This window comes from Vulpes vulpes, chromosome 9 (assembly GCF_048418805.1).
Source record: "Vulpes vulpes isolate BD-2025 chromosome 9, VulVul3, whole genome shotgun sequence".
Lineage (NCBI taxonomy): Eukaryota > Metazoa > Chordata > Mammalia > Carnivora > Canidae > Vulpes > Vulpes vulpes.
In genome coordinates this window covers 46,338,316-46,359,084 of record NC_132788.1, presented here as the reverse complement: position 1 = coordinate 46,359,084, position 20,769 = coordinate 46,338,316, and the positions used below count along the sequence as shown (strand labels likewise).

Sequence of the window (20,769 nt, the reverse complement as noted above, 5' to 3'; positions counted from 1 at the left end):
GCCACTTCAGCAGCCTGGGTCCCAGAGTGAGGATGATGTGAAGCAGAGCTCACAGCTTATCTGTAGGAGATGCTTGGTATGAACAAGTTCTTGCTATAAGTCAGTGAGATTGCAGGGTTGTTTTTACAACCCAGCCTAACTATTCTATTGAGATTGATCTTTTAACAAAGATACAAGGATCCTCATGATTTCATCCCTGCCTACTTCTCAAGCCATATACCCAATCATTCTCTGATACACATATTACTCCATAAGCACCAGTAAACTACTTTTAAAATAAAATCACTATGCTGTATAGAGCATGGATTGGAGAAAAGAAACTAAAGAATCATAGTCAAATGTATAGATATTGACAACCCCTCACAAATACACAATGGAGAGTGTAGAGAGGAAGAACATAAAAGGTTGAGGACAAAACAAAGGTATTTAAAAGCTGAGTGGAGGAAGCCATTGAAAAGCTAGGAGAGAGGCAGACGACAACCTATCAGAGAAGTTCTGCAGAAATCAAGGAGGAGGGACACCTGGGTGGCTCAGTGGTTGAGCGTCTGCCTTTGGCTCAGGTTGTGATCCTGGGGTTCCGAGATTGAGTCCCGCATCGGGCTCCCCATAAGGGAGACTGCTTCTTCCTCTGCCTCTCTCTCTGTGTCTCTCATGAATAAATAAAGTCTTAAAAAAAAATAAGGGGGAAACCTATCAAAGCTGAAAAAGTCTGCATCAAGCCTGCCAAAAAGATGAGATAGGAAGAACATTAAGAAGAAACAATTGGATTGGATAATTAACAAGGCTGTGCTATCTTCAAGAAGAATTTCAATGGAGGAAAGGATCCAGAAAAGGACTGAGGAAACTTGGAGACAGAATGGGGAGAGGGAAAACTCAAGAAGGACAAGCATAAGCTTGCTCCTGGCAGTCACTGTCTCATTCTTTACAGACAGTAAGTCATCTATGTTGCTTTCCCCCAAGTTCCAGAGATCCAATCCAAGAAATGAGGTCTAGATCATACTGGGCCCAATCCAGGTGTGTGATGGATAATCTTGGTGCTAAATCTCTGCAAGAACCAATGCGGACTTAAAATCTAAGCTACTCCAAGACTGAGAAGGTGCAAGCCTAAATCCCTGGATAAGTCTCTCCAAGCAGCTCTGTATCTGAGGGTGCCTTAGTGTGGTGGAAGGACCAACATTTATTATGCTTCTTACCTCTGGCATTCCATTTATCTTCACTACCACTCTACAAAATATTCATTCAAGTCTCCACTGGGTGAATAAGAAAACCAAATCTCAGAGGGTTTAGATGATAACTCAAGGTCAAACTGTTGTAGGCAGCAAGGTCTCAATACCTTCTTAACTCCACAGACTAGGCCTGTGTCATACTTTTCAACTCAAAGAAGTCACCATGGGGGTACATGACCCCATACCATGATATAGAAGAACATATAGGGTTAAACATAACACAGTCTTTTAAAATAATAAATCTATTTGTGCAGTGTAATTTAAAAGTTACATAAGTTTTTAAGATAAAATCTGAGATACCCCATTTTCCCTAGTTACCCCACTTTCCCTACATACTTGCTTGTCAGGGTGAGAAATACTGTATTTTCATACCATCTAGAAAGACTTAGGCTTACAGACAAATTTCTAAAACCAGAATCACAACAAATCACTAGTGAGAGAAGCTAGAGCCTATGTGCAAGGCAAATCTCTCACTGCATTATATCCTTCTACAATGCCAGGCTTCCAAGTACACATGGGGTAACTGATCAGTTGGAAAGATTACTCAGAGATAGGTAGCCATCCATTTCTGGGCCTGGAAAAATACCAAAAAAGCAAGATTTTCTCCATATTCCCTCTCCACCCCTCCCCCCAAAAGATTTTGGCCAACTGAAATAGAAACATTATCAATACAAGTAGGCAAATATCTAACATTTGATTTATTCATTTTCTCTACACACATATTTAGAAGCATATATTTATAGTTAGCAATATTGCATTTGTCTGGTTTTGCAATACTTGAAATGACTTTATTCAAATGTATCCCATGCACCTATCTGTATTGTTCTCACCCTCATTTGACTCACTTTTCAGATTTTACCAGTTTTCCAGAGCCCATCATATGTTTTACAATCTAAGTTGACTGAGAGACAGTTATTTTTAATTTGTGTGGATGCCATCAATGAAAATCTCATCCCAAGTCACAAGTACCTATCATATATTCTCTCAGGAATATGTATTTTTTCATTTGTCTTATAGGCAATTATTTGCAAATATTCACTGGATTGCTCTCAAAATGACCTTTAAAACTTTAAGTAGTCCTTATAGTCAAACTTGAAAATACTTGCTCATACAAACAAGAGTATAACCAAAGCTGTGTCAAAATTTTGCCTTTTTAAAAAATCAGTTCTCAGAAATTTTCAAAATTAGCATTCCTTAAGGTGTTCCCAAGTATAAAAGTCTTTCCCAAATATGTCTTTATTATTCAAAATAAAGTAATTGAGGGAGTACCTTGTAATATGAAACTCCCTCTTCCCTGAGTGATAATGGTTTAAGGAAAAAGAAAAACTCACCATGTAGTAAGTGGTAACTATTTATGCAAAACTCTGCCTCTAGGACCTGAGTTCAAAAGGTAGCCATTAATTATTAACAATTCCAAAGTAGGTCATATGTTGCTAGCATGACAAAATCCGCCATAAAATAATAACAAATTTCTCTTTCTCCTGCCTCAATCTTCCCCTCTCTCCTTGCTTGCACATACTTCACTTGTATTCATAATTCAATTACAGAGTATTTGATATCACTTGCTGAGCCTACCGCAAAGCCCCAAATGAACTGTGATTTGGTAGTTTGGGTTCACATCAACATACTCTTTCTCTAAGGGAATGGCTCATGAATGAGGGAAAATCTATTTCCATGTAACTAAAAACCAAACTGAGATCAACAAACTTAGAGCCCCTTGAGTCTATCACTTAAAAATCTAATAAAAGTACATTCAGGGGTCTTCATTAAAAGCTGACAGTGTTTGAGTGATATTTACTTAATGATGTTATCTGTCATTCCCTGAGGTGATGTTTTTCTGAAATACCTCTGAGTAATTCTTCTAATGCCTAATAAAAATGTTCTTCTATGTTGCTCACTTCCATGTTTATATTTCCAGCCCTAATTTTTATCCACATTCCACTCCAATCGGCTCCTTGAATACCATTTCAAACCCTAGGATGTCCCACTACCACCTCAAACCCTATGTGCCCAATAATGAATTCATCTTATTCTTTGTGTAAAGGATATCCTTGCATCATCTCATCTTGGGAAAGAGAAAATAAAAGTTACACTTAATTCATTTTGACTTAGAGCATATAGGTCTGGGTAAATGAATTGCTTTGTTGTGATCAGAAAGAACTGGTCATAAAATAGTTCCCGTCCTTTTTATTATGAAATTTTGTGCCCCACAGCAAGATTTTGAATGTTGAGCTAATAATAATTACATACTTGTTTTTCTGACCACGTTTATCCAGTGAGAATTAAATGTTTCCTTCTGCTGCTTTAAAACCCCTGAGTGAGCACTGCTCTGTGTGTTAATACCTGTATGTTGTGGGTATGTGTGTACCTTTGTATGTTTGTGAATGTGTATGTTTGCATGTGTGTATCTTGTGTTTGTATGTACATGTCTGTGTGTGTGCATCCATGCACTATACAAAGATTCAACCCAACTCACAAGTAGAACGTTATAGTTGGCATATCTCCTTCCTCTTCAGCTATAGCTCTGCCCTTCCACCAAGCCACTGTCAAACACTTCTGCGCACAGGAGAAATATTCTGAATTAAGTCCATCCTATCTTGGAAACAGAGGGAAACAGTTGGGCAAACAGACTGTGGGAGCCAATTTTTTTCTGTCTACCACATTTAAATGAAAGCAAAGATATAGACCTTTTGCATTACATATAAGCATAAAACTTTCCCCCCACATATTTAGGACTATATTTAACATGGAAGTATTAGATTCATATAATGCTTTTAAAAAGTGCTAAAAGGTATTTTAAGGTCAGGACATCAAAATGAGACAAAGAAAATGGAGAAAAAAATTCTTTAGTGGACAAGCACAGGGTATTTATACATTCTGGAGAAAAAATATTCAACATACTTTTTTAAACCAATTATCTAAAAACATCATTATGAGAAAATGAGTTAATTATGGAGTTAAAAGAAGCCATTTTTTGTTTTTATTTTATTTAAATGCCTCTTGTTTAGGGACATTGATTTGATCAACTCATAGGGGTTGATTAGAAAGGATAAGCTGCTTTCCCATTCCTATAACTAACTTTGGGATTATGAGCAACATTCTTTACATAGACTTCCTCTCCGACACACACACACGCACACACACGCGTGCGCATACACAAACTTTACTTACGTCACTGGCCATTGTTCTTCTTCATCCCTCATAACGCAGTCCGAATTACTCTCTATGGTTCTTTTACAATGTCTTCCTCTCCATCCCACATCTATCGCTTCAGTCCAGACCCATCTCCTGATACTCTAATAATTACAACTTCCTCCTTACTGATCTCCCAGACCCCAGATTCTTTGTCTAAATCTATCTTGCCCATGGCACCAGATTCATCTTTCTAAATGCTACATTTCCTTATTCCACACTGGTGCCAACTCATTGGTTATCAACAAATCAGGCTGCATTTAAATGAGGGCCACTGAATAGAAAGGGGATGGATGATGAGAATATTTCTGAGCCTCTTGGCTAACAGATAAGGACATTTTCATGGTGTAGAGGGAATCAATGTCTCAGCCTGTCTGGCCTTGTCCATCAGTCAGCTATCTCCGGAAACATACCCACTTTGCAGAGGCCCTCATGGTATATTTCCATTTTTGTGCTTGTCTTGCTTTCTTAAAAATATGATAAACTTCCTAAAGATAGGGACCATGCCGTAAGCTGTTCTACAGTGGCCAGGGGGAATATGACTAGACTGCAAGTGCCACCTCTCTCTGTGAACTCTGCCACTTTGGACAAGTAATAAGATTTTTTTTTTTTTTAGCTTTATTCCTTATATGTAAATGAGATCAAGAATACCTGCCTCAAACTACTTTTAATGATTAAATTAGTCAATTCAGCCAATGTGCTTACTGTGGTATCTGGCACACAGTAGGTATCAAATAAACTGTAGTAACTATGATGTTTTGCTGAGTGGAATGCAGCTGCATCAGCTAAAAATGCTTGAAGACATATGCTGTGAGCATTTACTGCTCTGAAATTCTGCCTGGGAGACAAAGAAGCCAGTGCTCCAAACAACAAAGGCCCTGAAACCAATCGCCATGGCCAGAATTTAATCCAGTATTTGGATTTGGGATGACAAGGCTGTAAACAAAGCAGCTGGTTTTCAGGAAACCCCCAGCCCCTCCACAGAGATTCCCGGCTACAAGAGATAGCCAAAAAGAAAATGAGCTATTTATGTAAACCTCTGTGCCTCTCTTCCAAAGCATTGAAATGAATTTATCTTGAAGTGCATCTTAATTTTGTCACTCTGTTCTCTCTGACAAGCACCCTTGGTGTTGCTCTTCATCTCCCCTGGAGAAAAGTTGCAAGCTCAGCACCTAATAATAAACCATCACTGTGCTCAGAAAGCAGGGAAGGTTTCAGTCTCTCCTCTTTTTGAAAAGGTCATTTAAAAAAAAAAAAAAGTTATTGTTTCTCTGTTACCACTAGATGGTACTAGCCAGCTGCTTGTCATCTTTCTTATTTTGTTTTTTGTTTACTGACTGAGCATTAAACCAAGAGACTGATTACAATAACACACTTTTTAGAAGTGAGACTTAGGGAGACCTTCGTCAGTCATTGGAAAGTCATAAAGGTGCCATTTCTTAGATGTGTCAGCACTTTCCCTTGGCGTTCATTTATATAAAGTCCTTCTTTCCTTTATCCTGGATAATGGAAATATTTAGTAATCATACAGATGATTCATGCCACATTTGCCCTGGTGTTTGGGACCTTAGGAAGCCCTGGGAGAGATGTGGGACACAATGACTTTGAATTGAAGGCAGTCAGAGTGAAAATTGGATTTTCTACTTCTCTCGGGAGTCCTGTCCTGCTGCCTCTTTATTTAGGATATCTTAGTTCTCTTGTCTCAGACTCCCAGCACATCCCCAATGCCTTAGGTTTTCCATACAGAAAATTGGGACTTCCTTCTCCTTTCTGGATGGGAAAGTAGCTCTCGCAATAAATCACGGGAAATACTGGGAGAGACTGGAAAGTATGACCCTGGCATCTGAACTTCTTCTTTCCCAAGCTAGTTTAATAGAATTAAGGGGTACCCTATCCCTATCCCAACAATCTCTTTAAGATATTAGATGCCACTGAAGCCCAGCTTCATCTGTGATGGATGGATTGTAGAAAGTGGGGAAAGGGGTCCGGGTACTTGATATTGTAATTTATAGTTAGGCTATGAAAATTAACTGGGAACCAATGTGGGGAGAAGTATGTGTGCTATGTTAATCTAAGATTAGTTAGGAGTAATCATTTGGGGGTGGGTTTCCATGAGAAATTGCAGGATTCGTGCAAAATATTTCAATTGAGGAGATATTTACCTATGATCCAGACCTAACTTTTAATTCTAACAAAACTTCTACTTGTGGGAAGTTGGGACAATTGTTCAATCTTTCTGAGCCTCAGTTTCCCCATCTCGAGAAAAATGTATTTTTTTAGTAATATCATTAGAAGGACAGAGAGAAATAAAGTTTGTAAAGCTGCTGGAATTTAGCAGGACTTCCCCAAATGTTCCTCCCTCCTTAAATAACTATAATGGCCAATAGTCCCCAACTACCACCCAAGCCTCTTCCTAGGCTAGAGACTAAGTTCCCAAGAACTGGTCCCTAGTCCCTGAAATTAGTGTAAGATGTAGGAAAACCTCAAATGCCAAACCTTTGCCCTCACTTTTCATAATACTAGCAATGGCTTCCACACCTCCTGCTTATATGTCCCATTTGTCTTGAGAAGGGGTACCTTCATTTTTTTTGAGAAGGGGTACCTTCAAATCTCAGGAGGAGATTACCATCTGTGAGACAGCTGCATATTTCTATCTGTTTTCATAAAGACATATTTCATTTCCTTAAACAGCGTTTTACTTTTGAAAAGAGAAACAATTTTGCTTCATTGTTTTTCTCACAGAAATATTTCCTAAAGGCCAGTGAGACAAATCAAAGGGACAATGTGAAATGATGGTGTAATCTCCTATCTCAGTTGCATGAAAGTATAGTGAAATTAGCAGGTTGTACTATACACATAATTGCTATAGGAACACAGGATGACATTAAACTAATATAGGATACTTGTCTCGATATGGAGAACAATAGACTTAAAAAGCAATAATTTGAACTAACTACAACTGAATTCTAACTGTAGTTAGAATTTGAATTCTAACTACATGGGGAAAGGACCATCGAAATTTTAACTTCTTTCAGTAAAAATTATTCAACAACAAGTTGTTACCATCCAGCAAATAAATAGGTAGAGTGAGCAGAGTTTCACATTAAAGCAAGAATTAAGGAATCTTTTAGTTATCATCAAAAATTGTAGGCACCTCAAATCTAGTCCCAGAGGAACACAAACATGAAAGAAAGCTAAGTTTGGGAAAACCTACATGGACAGAAAGAACAAAGAATAACATCAATCACACGATAATTTCTGATTTGTACTTTCAAAGGACCTAAAACTTTTAGAATGTTTAACTTTAAAAACTTCAAAGTTAGAATGAAAACTTTGGTATATTCGGTAACAGACAATTCCAGAATCATACTGGGAATGATTCCAAAAGCCATTTGTGTGAAAGAGAGTTTGGATTAATTAGTGATGCTTGGGTGCTGAAGGCAAGAACGGCTGGTTCAGGGTCTCTCCAGTATACTTCTAGTACTGCATGCACAGAACTATCAGGATATTTACACATCATTTGATAATCCTCTGTTTCTATATCGACCTTCTTCTTTGTAGCCCCAGCACCTGACAAAGAATCAGTGAATCCATTTGTAAAGACAAAAATAATTGCACCTGGATTCTGAGAGAGTGATGGAATAGAATGCATCCGAAATTTGTCTTCCCACTCAGACAACAACTGCACTGGCCCAATCTGTCTGGTGTAACTATTTTAGAATTCTGGAGTCTATTGGAAGGCTTGCAATAACCAGGGGAAAGCTTGGTCAGTGAATTAGGCTTGGAAGGTAAGTTGTGGTTAGCTTCAGTCAATTTCAGCTCCTAGTACATTAGTGGCTATCTATCCATTACTACCCAGCCCCATGGCAGGTAGCTGTGCATGTGTCCCTGGAGCAGCTTGCACTTAGCTTATGAGAGCCAGAGGGGGGCAAAAAGGACCTTGTCCTTCAAATATTGTAGATCTGTGCTCTAATCATGTATCATGGCTTCTGATCCAAGGGATACAGCTCAAGGCAAGCAGCCTTATTGTTATACCTCCCTCCTTGTTGAAAGCCCCTCCCTCTCTGGCTGAAGTGACTTTCAAGGGATTTAAAGGCAAAACTTGGTTGAGTCTCTAGGCAAAGAGAATACGGGAATTATTTTGCACTATATAACTTTTCTGTAAATTTGGAATTATTTCAAAAGAGAAAGAAAAAAGAAAATTTACCATCAGAAAAATACATAGAAACATACATACATTAGGTAAATAAGTAAGCAAATATTCTTGCCTTAGTTGGGTTCCCCAAAAAGCAGAGCCAGAGACCATGACCTGGGTACAGTATTTATCTGGGAAGTGATGCTAGGATGCAGGATTTGAGGGGAAGGAGAAATTGAGTCATACATGGAAGAAGGAAAAGCCAACATAATGATGTTTGTTCATGTAGGTGTTGCTGTAGACAATCTGGGCTTGACCGTACATTTCTATCCATCTTTATAAAGAAGCACTTCAATTCTCAGCAGAAACCTTATTGTCTACAAGAGTAGAATGGTATATTCAAAGTGCTGAAAAAAACCCCTTCCAACCAAGAATACTTTACCCAGAAAAGTTGTCCTTCAGAAACAAAGGAGTGATAAAGACTTTTCCAAATAAACAGAAGCTGAGGGACTTCAGTACCACTAAGCCTGCCTTACAAGAAATACTGAAAAGAGTTCTTTAAGGTGAAGTAAAAAGATGCTAATTCATAACATGAAAACATAAAAATACACAGGGCACTGATAAAGGCAAATATATAGTTAAATTCAGTATACTCTATTTCTGTACTATGGTCATGTATTAACCACTTAATTCTAGTAATATGCTAAAGTACAAGAGTATTAAACATAACTACAGTTGCAATCCTTTGTTAATGAATACACAATATACAAGAAGTAAGTTGTGACATCAAAAATATGAAAAGACAGGAGTAAGATGCTTAAGTTTTTATATGAGATTGAAGTTACTATAGGGAGAAAATAGACATATCTTTAAGATGTTTTGTGTAAGCCAATAGGGTAAGCCCAATGCAAAAATCCACAGTAGATGCATAAAAGATAAAAAGAAGGAAATCAAAAACATATTGCTATGAGAAGCCATCAACTCACAAAGGAGGACAGCAAGAGAGGAAGGAAGGAAGAAGGGAACTACAAAAAGCTAGAAAATAATTAATAAGATGACATTAGTAAATCCTTAACTATTAATAATTACTCTAAATATAAATATATTTTTATTTATTCTCCAATCAAAAGGCATGAAGTGGCTAAATGAATAAAATAATAAGGCTCAACTATATACAGACTACAGGAGATTCACTTCAGTTCTAAGGACACACATATGCTCAACATGAAGGGATACAAAAAGATATTCCATGCAAATGCAAACCAAAAGAGAACTGGGGTAGCTATAATCCACATCAGACAAAAAAAAAAAGACTTTACTAAAAAAGTTATAATATGAGATAAAGAATTTATATATACGTTACCACATATATAATGATAAAAGGATCAATTTATCGGGAGGGCATAATAATAATAAAATATATGCACCCAACTTTAGAGTTCCTAAGTATATTAAACAAATACTAACAGATTAAAAAGGGAGGAAAGACAACTACTATCATAATAGTAGAGGACTGAAGTACCCCAATTTCAACAATGGATGGATCATACAGACAGAAAATCAATAAGGTAATATTGGACTTGAACTATACTTTAGACCAAATGATCCTAACAGAATGTATGAAACATTCTATGTGACAGCAGCCAGTAGATACACATTCTTCTCAAGAGACTATGAAATTTTCTCCAGGATAGATCATCTGTTAGCTCACAAAACAAGCATCATTCACACTATTTAAATCATAGAAATTGCCCAAATGTCTATCAGTGAATGAATAAACAAGTAATGGAATATTATACAGTCTTTTAAAAATTTTTTTACATATGCTATAACATAGATAAACAAACATTGACGATATTATGGAAGTGAAATAAGCCAGTCACAAAAAGACAAGTACTATATGATTTCACTTATATGAAGTATGTAGAGTAGCCAAAATTATAGAGATAGAAAATAGAATGGTGGTACCAAAGGGCTTAAAGAGGGAGGAGTGGGGGAATTGTTATTTAATGGATGAACAGAGTTTCAGTTTTGCAAGATAAAAAGAGTTCTAGAGACAGATGGTGGTGATTATTATAACAATTCGGAAATACCTAATACCACTGAATTGTACACTTACTTAAAATGGTTAAGATAGTAAATTTTATATGTATTCTTCTATGATAAAAATATTATTATTAAAAAGTTCAATGTACGCCTCTTTGGCTCCTTCCACCATCTTCTTTCCCACCCATTCTTCCTTCCATTCCTGGTCCCTGGTAACAACTGAACTGATTTCTGTCTTTATAGTTTTCCTTTTTCTAGACTATGATATATAAATAGAAGCACAGTAGGCAGTGGCCTTCTGTGCCTGGCTTCTTCCACTTAACATTGCACTTTAGGGTCTCAGTCTTGTTACTGCATGCATCAACTTTGTTCCTTTTTTATTACTGTGTGGTATTGTATGGATGTACCACAATTTGTATATTATTTTCCAGTGGATAAACATTTGTGTGGTTTCCAGTTTGGGGTTTTATGAATAAACCTGATATTAACATTTATATACAGATCTTTGTGTGTGAGCTATCTATAATGTTTTTATTTTTTCAAATTACTTTTTCTAATTTCCCAGCATTCCAAATAGTGGAACATTAGTGGTCCTGTAAGTCACTGAAAGGTAAAAGGCGTCAGGAATTGATGAGGGCCAGTTCAAGTGGTTTTAACGGGATCTGTCACTCTACAATCTGCCTTTCATCCCCATTCTGCTTTGGTATTCCATTCAGTTTCAAATGCAGTTTTCAGATCTGACTCACATCTTAATTCTAGGCACTTGTTAGAAATTACATTGGTTGCAAAATGGCAGGAAGAAAAGATCAAATCTCTTTTGGATTTAAATTTGGAATGAAATGGGACTTTTGTTTAAATTCAATAGAAGCAGTTAACAAAGGAATAGAGACCTTAAAGATGTTTCATTAAAATTACCCATAATGCTACTCTGAGTGATTCATGGTTTTGAGCATTTAAATGAGTCATATTCACCCAAAAGCTCAAACTAATCTCTATTGTAAATGAGGTTCCTAGGGAAAGGGAAAGTCTATTAACTATTTAAGCACCATGCAAATTCTCTCCAGCTCAGGTTCTACCTCCTTCATGAAGGAGGCTCCTACCTCACTCAATTTTCCCTTCTCTGATTTTCTGAATTCCTTTTGACAATGTAGTACTACTCATTTGCTCATTATATAAGGTATGCATCTTTATTTAATTCAGTGTGTGTGTGTGTGTGTGTGTATAATTTATGCCATAGGATTTAATCTTGTAGGAGCCCAAAAAGAATTTGGGGAGATAGGCTCTTTCATTTCCATCCACTGACAGCCATCAGCCACAAGGTAAGCCAAGATGGGTGCTTACAAGTACATCCAGGAGCAGTGGAGAAAAAAGCAGTCCTATGTAATGTGCTTTGTTCTCAGAGTGAACCACTGGTGTAGTACTGCTAGCTCTGAGTTCTACAGGGCCTCCCCACCCCACCCAATCTCCAAAAAAACTGCACAGACTGGGGTACAAGGTTATGTCATATATCAAATTCGTGTGCGACATGGTGACCACAAATGCCTAGTGCCTAAGGGTGCTACCTATGGCAAGCCTGTCCACCATAGGTGTTTGAATACTTACAGGGTTGGTGAAGATACAAATTCTTTAAAGTTATCCTCCTTAATCCATTCTATAAAGCTGTCAGAAGAAACCCTGGCACCCAGTGGGTGACCAAACCAGTCTACAACCACAAGGAGACCCGACAGCTGGCATCTGCAGGTACAAGAGCCATGGCTTTGGAGAGTGTCACAAATTCCACCACACTATCAGTGGTTCTTGCCTTCTGGCGTGGAGAAAACACAATATTCTCCAGGTCCACCATTACTGGTAATATTAAGTAATGTTTGTAAAATTCTTACCTAATAAACAATTTAAGGCAGTCAAAAAAGAAAAAAAATTAATCTCCAAAAGGTCACAGATCACAGCCAGAGAGCATTAGAATAAAAAGAATCTTATAACAATTATTTTATTCTTCATGATTAAACAATTATGAAGTTGTTCCCATGTGCTGAGTGCCTTCTACAGGTCAGGAATTATGCTGGCCAATTTATATTTCATCGTTTGATTCAATCTAATCCTTATAACAATCTTATATTAAGGTGGCACAAGCCATAAGATAGAATTTGTAATCAGACAGAATTGGATTCTAATTTCACCTCTGTTGCTTACTATCTGTTTGATGTTAAATAAGTGTCTTAACCTCTTAAGTTGTGTTTGTTAAATGTTAACAAGAGTCATGAAACCTCCATCATAACATATTACTAAATGGACAAATAAAAATAATGTGTGTAAGATGTCTAAGACCTAGTAAACTCTCAAAGGTAAGAATTATATTGCTTATTTTATATAGATGATAAAATTGGGGTTCAGAGAGGTGAATTAATTTAATATATAAGTGGCTGAGCCAGGCCTTGCTTGAGTCAAGACAGCCATTCCCTATCTTATTTTATAAATGCCCCCCCTTTTTTTTCTGTTTTAAAGACTATATTTATTTATTTGAGAGAGTACACACAAGAATGAAAGCACACAAGCAGAGCAAGCAGGAGAGAGAGGGGAAAAACAGGCTTCCCGCTGAGCAGGGAACCTATGGACACAAGGCTTGATCCCAGGATCCTGGGATCAAGACCTGAGCCACCTAGGCACCCTATAAATGCTCATTTCTTACACTTCTCTCATCCCTATAGCAATTATTACACCTAAGTATTTAAATAAGATGTACTTGTGGTAGATAAGTTGAAGGCAGAGATCTTAATGTCAGTAAATAGAAGAAGCTCTCTCTTTGTACTTTATGCACTTTACTATCTAGATAAGATTGGTTAAGTTTTCAATTCCATCCCCTAAGGAAGTTCAAATTGTACTGAGGTTTCCAATAAGTCCTAGAAGGTCCACATTCCCATGGCCTCCTCTGCTCCTGGGTTCTATCTCTGTCTGTGTTATCTTGATCTCACACCTATGAATCCAAGTGAGACATTGAGTTTCTTCACTGAGCTTCATTAAAATAAAGTGTGGCAACCCACTCAGATCCCAGAGCGTGCATGAAGATTATTTTAAACCAAAGCTATTTGAGATACAGTAAATGCAGAAAGAAGCTTTGTTTGATCTAGTGTTACCTGACTGAAGGCAGAATCCTCTGAGAGTTGGCCATGCCTCCCTTCTCCCAAGGAGAAGCTTCACTTCCCTCTATCCCAGGGTGAGATGACCACTGACATTGGGATAGAGAGACTACATAAACAAATATTATCAAAAACTGCCATATCTTCTATTTGTTCTCCTGAAAGCCCATTTACCTTTCCTAAACCCATTTGTTTTACCACAGATGCCCCTTCTCCTGGCTCCCTTTCCACTGTGGAGTTGGCATACCAACCCCTATCTCTAGCTGTTTGGGGGAACTTTTCATCTGAACACTTACCCACAGAAAATAAATTTTTCTCCTGTTAATATGTCTACTTTCAGTTAATTTGCAATCGATCCACACCCTTATCACTGGAATTAAGTTGGCAGTGGAAACATTTTTCCTCCCAATAAAAGTTTCATGTATCTAATACATGTATATGGAGTAGACTTTCCTAAGCTCTGAGAAGTAAGAAGGGAGTTGATATTCAAATACTCCCTTTATTATGAGGCAATGTGTCCTTCCCTGACACTTAACTACAGACTTGTCCAGTCAGTCATCAAGGAGTCCAGCAGACAATGTTCTTCCTTTGCACAAACATTTATTATTTATTTATTTGTTTATTCATTTATTATTTTTAAAGATTTTATTTATTTATTCACGAGAGACACAGAGAGGAGAGAGAGAGAGAGAGAGAGACAGACAGACAGACAGAGGGAGAAGCAGGCTCCATGCAGGGAGTCCGACATGGAACTCAATCCTGGGTCTCCAGGATCACGCCCTGGGCCGAAGGCAGGGCTAAACTGGTGAGCCACACAGGCTGCCCTGTTCTTCCTTTTAATAAACACCTTCCTTCAAAAATAACTGCACCTGTAAGTAATGCTTTCTGTTATATATATGTATAGTTGTCAGTGTGTTCATGGGCATATGCTGCATTATGTTCCAGCGGGGTCTCACTGTTCTCTACTCCTCAAGGCATACAAAATAATCTCATTCAGCGACTGAAAGGCCTATATGATTTTCACGTGGTTTGATTGATTTGGGGATGAATCATATGCTGTAGAAATATTTTCATATTTGTAAAGAATTTTCTGAATATCTTTCTCTCAAAAACTTTTTATCTTTCTCACTAGACTATGAACTCCTTGAGATCAAGTAATTGGTTCATTTTTCCCATTCCTGTATTCCTAGTATATAAAACTCAGCACCTAGCACATAATAGGTATTTAACAAATATCTGAATGAGTGATTGAATGGCCTCTCATCGCCACACCTACTGCCATGGTCTCTGTCAGTCTTTTATCTGGGCTGTTCCATCAGCTTCTTATCTCCTTAGCAACAGGCTCTGCCCTTTCCATCTACTGTAATCATCAGAGTTTACTTGCATATACAGCAAACCTATTTATTCTCTTCCCCTCTTTAAAGACTTCTACTCACTTACTATTATCTGAAAAAAAAAAAAAAAAAAAGGACAAATTCTTTAGGTAGCCCACAAGGACTTCTGTGATCCAGACCCAGCCTGTCTCTTGAGGCTCTGATCCAGTCACTGTTCCTCAAATGATGCCCAGGGATCCTATGGCTGTGCAAAACTCAGCATCTCACCATCTTATTTTAGGAAACTAAAAGCCAAAGTGGGTTAATATGCCTCAAGTCACAGAGATTGCATTCTTTACACTTTATCATTTGTCCTTAATGCTCCCTTTTGTCCTTACATTCAAGCCTCTCACTCTCCACAAAACCTCAAATTTCTTTGAACCTCCGCTTCTTTCAGAATATTCCATGTCTCCCAACAATCTCCACCCTGTTTCCTGGAATTTTAACCTCTTCTATCTGGATATCTAGAATATCTGGAGAGAACAGCTCTGGCCAGGGCTGGGCTGGATTCCATATCAGGTAGGGCATGACCCAGCCTAAGAAGCTCTTGACCTGGAGCTTCCCATTACGTAAAACCAGTCAGCTTCCTCATAAAATTAATTTCATGTATTTCATTAATTCAAAGCCCAACCCAATTGTCAATTTATAATAAGCAATACAAGCAACCTGGCTCTTAATGGTACACTTTTTAGCCTGAAAGAGTTAATGGGGCTTGCAGATTAACCACAAGAGAGCTTCTGGTCCCACTCATGAAGATATTAGGGATTCCAGCAAGTGTTTGGAGCTACAAATAAATTCGTTTCCTGCTAAGTAAGCCATCTGGGATTGTCCCCAGGAAGCTTCTAAAAGTCAAAAAATTCTCATGATGAAACAACCTCTGCATTTCTAACACCAGCTGCCAGGATCTCACCAGGTGATCTCCAAGGGTAGCCTCAAATAGTGCACACCAGAATTTGACAAGCTTCTGTATCAGGAGGACAATCAACTTTCCCTAAAACAACTGTGTTTTTCTTGATGTGTCCCTAAACTTGATTGGTTAACTGTTGTCTCTTATATACCTACACATCCTACACACACCTAAAATATCAGGAAAATATATTAATTTACTTGACCCAAATACCTGATGATTCTTATTTTTTTTATTTATTTATGATAGTCACACACACAGAGAGAGAGAGAGGCAGAGACACAGGCAGAGGGAAAAGCAGGCTCCATGCACCGGGAGCCCGACGTGGGATTCGATCCCGGGTCTCCAGGATCGCGCCCTGGGCAAATGGCAGGCACCAAACCGCTGCGCCACCCAGGGATCCCACCTGATGATTCTTTTTTTATTTTTTTATTTTTTTAAAAATTTTTTATTTATTTACGATAGTCACAGAGACAGAGAGAGAGAGGCAGAGACACAGGCAGAGGGAGAAGCAGGCTCCATGCACCGGGAGCCTGATGTGGGATTCGATCTCGGGTCTCCAGGATCACGCCCTGAGCCAAAGGCAGGGGCCAAACCCCTGCGCCACCCAGGGATCCCCCACCTGATGATTCTTAATTGTTTAATCCCACTTGCCACCATTTCTTTCCAGAAGAATAGCATATGTTTCTTTGGGTAGTAAAATGAAAACCAAGTCTCTGGAATTCTGGATATTTGGTAGTAGAACAATCTTATCTCCTCTGTATTATCTAACACAGATTTTCAGCTTTAGTTTGATCATCTGCCTTAGGATGAACATTTGGATTTTTCTGGATATCCATTCATAGACCAAATTCCCACAACCCAAGGACTATCAAGACTATCAAGAATCACTGGAACCATCCAGGCTATTTCAGGAAAAAAAAATGCTTATGTCTAAATGGCATAAAATAATTATTTTATTCCTGAATTTGTCTGTAGTGATGGAAATACAATATTCTATTCATGCAATATTTCCTGAAGAAATAATAGAACATTATTTCAGACTTTAGAAAAAAAACTTATTTTACCTGTGTTGTGGGAAAACATCATCTGCAGCTGTTTTTCTTTTCTTTCTTTCTTTTTTTTTTTAGAAGGGGCAAAAGCACATGCACAGTAATGTCAAGTCATTTTAACTTCTGCAGAAGTCACTGAGGAGAGATGTTCGTATTACTCACTGAGAATCTCATTGTATGAAGATTATTTTAAGCCTAAAACATTTGAGATTCAACAGATTCAGAAAGAAGACTTCTCTAAGTGCCCCTTATCTAAAAACAACAACTTCTGGGTAATGAGGCTACCATAAATTCCCTCTTTGGAGTGAGTCTATTGCCAAGAGGAAGACCTAGAATAAACCTACCATAGATTCTCCTCTCTAGGAGTTCTATGGCCCTGAAGAAAACCAAAACACCACTTATACCTGTATAGACAAGCATTATCACAAGCTTTCTTATCTCCCATTTGTTCTCCTAAAACCTCATTTGTCTTTCCTAAGGAAACTTATTTTTTTAAGCAAATTTTTAGCAATTTTTAAAAAGATCTTATTCATTTGAGAGAGAAACAGAGAAAGTGAGAGCATGAGCTAGGAGGAAAAATAGAGGGCAAAGGAGAAGCAGACTCATCACAGAGCAGGAAGCCTGATCAGGGCTCCATCCTAGGACCCTGGAATCATGACCTGAGCCACAGGCAGATGTTTAACTGACTGAGCCACCCCAGTCCCCCAGAAACTTCTTTATTATTATTTTTTTAAGATTTTATTTATTTACTTGACACAGAGAGAGTGCAAGCACACAAGTGGATGGGGACAGAAGAGGAGCAAAGGCAGAGGGAGAAAGACTCCCCACTGAAGCAGGAAGCCCAACATGGGACTCTATCCCAGGACCCTGAGATCATGACCCAAGTCAAAGACAGATGCTTAATGGAACCACTCAGGTGCCCCTTGTTTATTCTTCTTTTTTTTTTTTTTTTAAGATTTTATTTATTTATTCATGAGAGACACAGAGAGAGAGAGAGAGGGAGGCAGAGACACAGGCAGAGGGAGAACTAGGCTGCATGCAGGGAGCCTGATGCGGGACTTGATCCTGGGTCTCCAGGATCAGGCCCTGGGCTGAAGGCAGCACTAAACTGCTAAGCCACCCGGGCTGCCCCCCTTGTTTATTCTTTATGAGAATTTCCCCCTCTAAGTTGTATATACAAGCCTCTAATTTTACTCATTTAACCAGCCAACTACTTCTTTTGTTGGCTGCTATATATGTAAACCTTTTCATCCCATTAATCTGTCTTTTTTTCCTTTAATTTTCAGGCCCCTGGACAATGAACCTAGGAGGATAGAGGAAAAGCAGTTTCTTCCTCAACAAAACACTACCTCTTATAGCCTGAGCCTCCAGTGTAGACATCCAACTGTCCTGAAACTACCCTTCTATGGGGGAAGTCTGGCCTAGCTAGGTAGACAGGTCAGGTGTGGAGAGAATAAAGCCAACTTATGGGTACCAGGCTTGCGAGAGAAACAGTCGGGGCACTCCACACCAGAGCAGCTGACAATACTACAAGTAACCTCTTTGGATTACACATAGAGAAGAATCACCCAGTGGAAACATACCTGAATTTCTGACCTATTAAATTGCGAGACATAAGGAGATGATTTTTGTTTTAGTTTGGCATATGGCAATAGATCACTGTGACAAGGAGGTTAAGTGGCATGTTCTAACTCACAGTTTCATAGCAGCCAAGCCAGAAGAAAGCCAAGATTCCTAACTTGCTGTTCCTGAGTCAGCTTTAGCTTAGAGGCACTGAAATAGCTTCTGGTAAGAGTTCAAAAGCAAGAAGTGTTCACTGTCCCCAGGACTTCTGGGCACCATCTCAGTGATTAATTCTCCTCTGTAACATTCTGCTTTTATTGAATGAGGATAACCATGATGATTATAATTCTTTCTACCACTTTACACTTTAGTTTGATTAACTTCAAGAATTTTCCCATGGGAATACCTTGGTAGAGGAAAAAGAAAAGAGTTACTGTGATTTTGGGTTGGGGAAGATTTAAACTGGAGAGAATATCCAGTTAAACTTGAACTTCAGATAAAAAGCAAATACTTTTCAAGTATAGGTAGGTATTATTCAATATTTGTGACATTTTATGTTTTAAAAAGTAGTAGGAATTTATCTGAATTTCAAACTTAACAGATTCTTATATTTAATCTGGCAACTCCTGATTGGGAGCAGTTTGTGGAAAATGGAGGCTGAGGCTCTAAGAAGATATGGCAGCTTCAATGTTGAAATATTCTCATGGCTAGAAAAGCACTCAGATTCCCTGCTTTCTGAAAAGTGAGTTGGCAGCCTTTATACCACATATAAAGCAAGCCTTATACCTTTCCATATGATTTATCAGAGGCCACATGTTTAGCACCTGGAGCATAGCTTGAAATTCAAAAGCAAACAAGAAAGTCACAAAGCCCAAGTACTTGACTCATAAAGAGACTTAACGATATAACTGTGTGTAAATTAAGATGAACAATTTGAAAACTTGGTAGAAACTAACAATAGCAAGAAAGGACTGCTGACCTTAAATAAAGAGACAGAACTATAAGACAAACAAACATATCAGGAAGCCATTTGGGTAACAGTCTCCCACTACCACCCACAACACTTTAATTGTCCCTGTTGGCAAAATTATCAAAGCCAAGTACAAACAGCAGATACATCCTTGTGAACTTAAATCAATAATAGATTATATAATTTAGTATATTTAGTTGAAGAAGGAAGAATAGTGTACAGCCATCTTGATAAAAAGAGTTTAAATTAAAAAAAATTTTGTGGGGGAGGGCTAATGGTTAAAACATAAACTTCTGGGATCCCTGGGTGGCGCAGCGGTTTGGCGCCTGCCTTTGGCCCAGGGTGCGATCCTGGAGACTCGGGATCGAATCCCACATCAGGCTCCCGGTGCATGGAGCCTGCTTCTCCCTCTGCCTATGTCTCTGCCTCTCTCTCTCTCTCACTGTGTGCCTATCATAAATAAAAAAAAACAAACAAACATAAACTTCTTTGATTGACCTAGTAAACTCACATATGTGAATTCCTTAAAGATGTCCCAATAAAGCAGGTATTAGTGTTTTAACTTTTGGGGTTGAAGACTATGTGTTTGAACTATAATGCAAACATACTTCTGTGACATGGTCCTTTGGCATATTCTCTTGGCACCTGTTTTCGTCAAAATGTAAGGCATCAAAATGTCAGAATAAAGAAAGAGGGAAAGAGAAAAAAAAGAAAAGAAAAGAAAAAAGAAAAGAAAGACAGAAATAAATAAGAAAAGAGAGGGAGGGGATGGGAGGGAAGGAAGGGAGGGAGGGAAAGAGAGAGAAAGAGAAAAGAGGGAGTGAGGGAGGGAGTAAGGAAGGGAGAGAAGAAGGGAAGGAAGGGGAAAGGAAAGGCAAAGGTCCAGAATAATAAAAGCATTATCAAGAGCCCTAACCTTGCCATCAAAGATATGCCACCTTCAAAATGTTAATGTGGGTTTAGCACCTCAACAAGAGAAGTGCTATAAAAACAGGAAAGAATGTTCGTGGAAAAATTATTTGCAGGAAATATTCTCTTGCTTAAAGAGCACCGACCTTAAAGGAATATGATGTTCTGGATAGTATTTCCTGACTGTTCTTCAGGTTGTGATTTTGTGGCATAGTAAACACAACTTTGGGTAATAATAAAAGGATAATGAATGAATATGTGC

At 38.2% G+C, this 20,769-nt stretch overlaps 1 long non-coding RNA gene and 1 pseudogene across 1 annotated transcript in view; one reads left to right on the top strand and one right to left on the bottom strand.

The window, feature by feature from the left end:
- The window catches only part of LOC140593886 (uncharacterized), a 224,617-nt gene that overhangs the window by 64,168 nt on the left and 139,680 nt on the right, over nucleotides 1–20,769 (bottom strand). The gene's annotated exons all lie outside the window — the stretch shown is intronic.
- On the top strand, nucleotides 11,929–12,451 carry LOC112918539 (large ribosomal subunit protein eL15-like; annotated as a pseudogene).